Below are 5579 nucleotides of genomic sequence, written 5' to 3'. Positions count from 1 at the left end.
CAGGGCGGGGCGGAGCCGCGCTGTGCGGGGAGCTGGCCAGCGTGCTGGGAGGCGCTGGGCGGAGAGGCGCGCGAGGGCCGGCAGGGCCGGGCGAAGCGGCCGCGAGGACGAAGGGATGCAAGCGCAGGGAGGGCAGGGGAGGAAAGGCTGACAGGTACAGGAAAGGGTCAGCTACTGCCCGTTTTGTAAGGACATTTCGGACACTGGACGGAGAGCACTCAAGTTCTGAAAGAAACACTTGAAAAGCAGAAGAAACATCAAACCTACTCCAGTGATTATTAACATCGGGCACTACGTGCCATCATTGCTTTCGATTTACTGTCTTTCTGTCCGACTCATTCACTCAGGTATCCATTCAAAAAGCATATTGGACTTTTTAGGGTGGTGGTAGCAGTGTGAAAGACAGTGGAACTTCCTTTAAACTATTTAAGGGACAGAAGTAATACAAGAATGACTAGCTGGCTGTGGACGGTGACAGCCCAGGCTGGGGGCCTGAGCAGTTGAACTGATTGTGATGCTGTTTACAGGGTAGGGAACGGAGAAGGAAGTGAGGAGCTCTGCCGATAGGGAAAGAAAAGAGAAAAGCTAACTGTTTGGGGGATCCGTTTAATTAAGTTTCCTGCAGAATACTCAGAATGAGATTTCTGTTGGACTATATAGGTAGATACCTCAGGAGAAGACATCTGGGCTGAATTGAGATCAAAATTTGTGACTTATCACTATGTTGTTAATATGGAAATAAAAGAGACAAGCGAGAGAGTGTGTGCATTGTGGTAAGATGCTAAAGACCAACTTTTAAGGGATCACTATGATCGAGGGATGGACAAACTTGGAATGAGGTTAGAGTTGGAGAGAACCCAGAGCACGTGTCCTAGGAGCTAAAAGAGGAGAAAATTTTAAAGATGGATTATTGCATAAGGCCAAAAGCTGAAGACAAGGCAAGTGATAGGTGTGTTACAGGTACCCATTGTGTCCATTAGAAGACCATTGTGATATGATGGGAATGTAGATGCCTAATGGAGAACAGTACACTTTTTTACAGAGGTGGAAATTTTAGGGTTTGAACTGTATACAACGGGGGTATATAACAAATTAACTGAACATTACTCACTTATTTAAAGCCCATTTTAGGTGCATCCATTTCCATGCCCTTTTGAACCACTCTGCTGAACCAAGATTCCTTAATTTTGAGTGAGATTGAGCATCATTTAGTATGTTTTATAACTGAAGAAAATAAAGACAAAACAATATGAGACATTCATGAAACTGGCTACAATTTTCAACTAATGTATAAAGTTGGCAAGAGTATAAGGAAACAAGAATTTTGATATTTTGTTGGTAAAAGTATAATTGGTATAATGTTAGGAGAGCAATTTGGTGGTATCTGACTCAAATATTTCCTTACTAGGAACTTACTTCATCCTTAGGTAAATTATTAAATATATTTCAGTGTATATGACAAATATTTTCAATTATATGTGATACATCACACATCACATACTGTATGTCATTATATGATGTATGATCTATATTGGTCTACAGTCATGTGCTACATAACAGTGTTTCAGTCAGTGATGCTGCATATAGGACAGTGGTTCCGTAAGACTAGCATGTAACATAGGTATGTAGTAGGCTATACCATCTAGGTTTGTGTGAGTATACTCTATGATGTTCACAAAATGACAAAATCGCCTAATGACACATTTCTCAGAACGTACCCCCTTAGTTAAGCTACAAACAACTGTATATACATTTAGATGTATATATGCAAACTGAGAATTCATTGAAACATTTTTGAAATAGCAAAGATTTAGAAATAATCTAAATGCCCATTCATAAGTTATGGTATATGCAGTCAAAGGCGTTCCTCAGCCTTTGAAGAATTCAGTACAGCTTTAAGTGTTGAAATAAAAAAAAATCCTCCAAGATAAATTAAGTTTTTCTAAAAAGCAATTGCAAAATAACATGTAGACTAGATTAATTTATATACATGTTAAGTATGTAAATATGTATGTTGTAGTTTTTGGAGGGTGACTTTTTTTTCTCCTAAAATGGACATTAAATATCCAAAGTCACATACACTCACAAGAGCATCCCCTGGGGGAGGGATGTATAGAGTATTATGCTTAAGAGGCTCTGGGGCCAGACAGACTTTGCTGAAGTCCTGATTTTATTAGTTCTGTGATCTTGAACAAAAATTTATTTGTTTATTTATTCTCTCTAGGTCTTATTTGCAAGCTGAGGATCATAATATTACCTTCCTCACAAACCTGTTGTAAGCATTAAAAGAGATTAATGCAAAGCATTTGGCAAATAGCAAGTGCTAAGTATGTTTTAACTAGCATGGTATAGACTTTGACTGATTGATCAAATATTTACATATTAATTTCTATGCACCAGGCTCTTTTCTAAGAGCTTTTATAAATGACGTCTCTCCCTCACTAGTTTGTATTAAGCAGGAACTATATCTTATAATTTTCTTGTATCTTCTATCTATAGTAATTAGCAAGAGTACTTAATAGATACCTATTAGATGAATGCAAATGTGTTGCTCCTTTTCTAAGGATAAACAGTTCTCCACCAATCTTATGCTTCCATAAGGAGGGTTTTTTCCTAAAGGGCACTCACATTGTATGCTGGTTATTGTCCTCCAATTGTTTGTTGAAATCCTGTTTTTACTTTACCCCCAAAGAATGCAAGACCAGCTGGCCTCAGCTACAAGAAATGTGCTCAGAACATGAGACTCAGAGTCACCAGCCCTGGTCTCCGTGTTGACTGTCTTCTTACCTACAGTGTGACCTTGGGCCAGTCCTCAATCCGTTCTGTCTCCGAGTCTTCATATGCCTATTAGGAAGATTTAATGCCATAGTTTTCAAGGATTTAAAAGAAGCCTTCCAGAAATCAACATCTCAGACAGAAATGCAAACATTTATTCTTTTTTACAAATGATTATTGGAGAAGAAAATTAGAGAAGGGAAGGAGCAGAGAAGCTCATGCCAGTGACCTAATTTTCCCCATAAGTGTGTTTCTCTTCATTTGCTGGAAAATCCTGATCAAGGAAAACATTATGAAGACAAACCACAGCAGATTAAATAAATAAGGCTATATATTTCCATGTAACAAGGCATAAACCAGTATAAAATCAATATAAAATTTTTAACATGAGATGGGAGAGGAAGCTAATTAATTTGTGTGTGTGTGTATGTGTGTGTGTGTGTGTGTATTTTCTCTCTTTGTTGTTGTGTTGACTATTTTCTAATTCTGACTATCAGATGCAGAGTGAGCTTTATAGGCTGAAAACTGTACTTTGACCTCCTGAAAACTGAAATCTCTGGTTCTGTTTCATATTACTTTCATTGCCACTAGGGTCCCTGATGTGTTGTGGGAAGAGAAGGAACAGCAGAGGGCCCCCTATGTTCAGAACAATGGCTACTTAAGAGTGAGAGGTGTAAATGTTTAAACGTGTAAACCAAAGAAGCCAGTGGCTGGAAGTTCCCTTAGCAGGTACTGGCTGTATCATTGCCTGGTAGTGGGAAGGGGGAAAAGCGTCCTTCCAGTCCTAGTGCCCTTGTCTGAGGCTTTCTTTTGTTGCCAGATCAGGACAGCCATTTCTCATTCCAAATGTTCCAAACAAAAAGGAATCAGTTGGAAAAAAGCTGATTCATCTATTTGGTGGGATGTTATTCTGACACTAAGACTACAGGACAGTATGAGACAGAACAGCGTGGGAAAATTTTCACAGTACAGTATAGAGTAAAAATTCTATATGAGATGGCATACACAGTATAATCTCTATTATCTAGACGTATACACATACCCTCAGAGAAAATGTTGGAAAGAAATATATACAGATGTTAACAATGTCTGTCTTTGAGTTATGAGATGTTTCGTATTCTTTATATTTGTCAACTTTTTTTTGCATGAGTCTTTGCTACATATTTTAATCAGAAATACAATTAGGAGTATTAAGGTGCTTCTGTTTAAAATGGCACAGTGTTCGTTTTAACAGGCAGCAGGTTTGACTAGTCGTAAAATAAGTATGCAATCAGGCAAATGAAAAGTTCTGTGTTACAGACACCTGGGAGGAATCAGGGTCAAAGAAAGACGTGACAGATGACAGAGAGTCAACATTCAATGAGAGCTCGTCGTTTTACCTCTAACACTAGTTTATGACTGTTGGACTTGGGGTAGGCCTTAGCAATCAACTAGACTTAGCTCTCCAAGTTACAGATGAGGAAACTGAGGCTCAGGGAAGTAAAGTGACTTCCCCCAAGTTCTGGAAGCAAGATAGCAGCAGCACTGGGAAGACGATCTAACCTTCCTGGACTTTAGACCATGCTCTTTTGGCTCCATAGCCACCCAGTTCTGGTTCTGTCACCTGTGTACACAATTGGATGAGTCTAGGACATTCTCTCTGAAGCATGGTAATTATAGATGGTTTATTCTATCCCCCTCTATGGTAATTTTGGAAGACCAAATTAATTCTAAGACAGGTGGGGTCTTCTGATTCTCTGAAATGAGGGTCTGTAGCCCAGGCTCTGTTTGCTAAGATGACCTGGAGACAAGCTGGACTCAGGAGAACATCTGGGATTCTCAGGAAAATTTTGGGTCATATTCACTTTGCCATTAGTTGTCATGGCAATACGCCTGCACTGTCTCAATGTCTGACTCTGACCGTTACCAGAAGACGCCTTATTTCTTGGCTTACTTATGACGTACTCATTACAGAAGCAAAGCGAAAGCTCGAATGACATTTTCTGTCACAGGTACATGTTGAGTGAGCACTGAAAATGAACTCCACACGGTGCTGGGCACGGGAAAACCTTGGAAGAACTAGAGGACATGCTCCTGCGCTCAAGAGTTAGGTATGTTGGTCCTCAGGCAGACAGTTTCTCTGGGCCTGTGTCACCTCTTTAAAACAAGGGTGACATTACTGAAAAATATGTTATGTCTAAGGAGGCAAAGGATAAGTTGTGAAGACAAGATTAATTCACGTGATTTGACAGAGAGAACATGCAGAAATAGCATGGAATGACACGCTGAATTGTCTGACTGGTAAGAGAAAGGTCAGCCAGGATTTGCTGAGGTCAGGTTGGTCTCCACAAAGAGGCAGATCTTTTCAGTTAGACAGAGTTTGGAGAGGATCTGGGTTAGAGGATATCAGGTGTCCCGTGTGAGTCTTCAGCAAGGCCCGTAAATTCTCATGCTTAGCAAGAAGAAATCGCTCTGAACTAGTTCATGATAGATGCTGCATTTAGAAGAGGAATTTATTTTAGGGAACTTAGTGTTTGGAAATTCACCCAACAAATAAAGCAGAGTCAATATTTTACTGTTTTTCTGATAAATAAGTACATAGAATTCAAATGTGCTTGCTGTGTGCCAGGCACTCTTATAAGGGCTTATTGTTAATTTGTTCAGAGGAACTCTCTAGGTTAGCAAACCAAGGCACAGGGAAGTCAAGTAGTTTGTCCAAATTCTCATAGAATTAGGACCCAATGCCTGCTAATTCAGGTGCATCTTTTCTGTTTCCTGGTGTTTACAGAAATGTGGTTATAGGAAACACGGCCTTCGTTCCTAAG

At 39.8% G+C, this 5579-nt stretch overlaps 1 protein-coding gene across 3 annotated transcripts in view; it reads left to right on the top strand.

The window, feature by feature from the left end:
* Position 1: 1 nt before the first annotated feature.
* SLC18A1 (solute carrier family 18 member A1) overlaps positions 2-5579 on the top strand; it is a 38380-nt gene continuing 32802 nt past the window's right edge. Inside the window, exons 1-2 of one of the 3 annotated variants that reach the window (XM_070255808.1) lie at positions 2-347; positions 4767-4865. The gene's annotated coding sequence lies outside the window, so the exon portion shown is untranslated. Of the gene's footprint in view, positions 348-4766; positions 4866-5579 lie in introns of those variants that run through there. The other 2 variants (XM_070255798.1, XM_070255817.1) reach the window with 2 other exon arrangements.

The sequence above is a fragment of the Equus caballus genome, chromosome 2 (genome assembly GCF_041296265.1).
Source record: "Equus caballus isolate H_3958 breed thoroughbred chromosome 2, TB-T2T, whole genome shotgun sequence".
Classification (NCBI taxonomy): Eukaryota; Metazoa; Chordata; class Mammalia; order Perissodactyla; family Equidae; genus Equus; species Equus caballus.
This window is presented reverse-complemented; position numbering and strand designations above follow the sequence as displayed.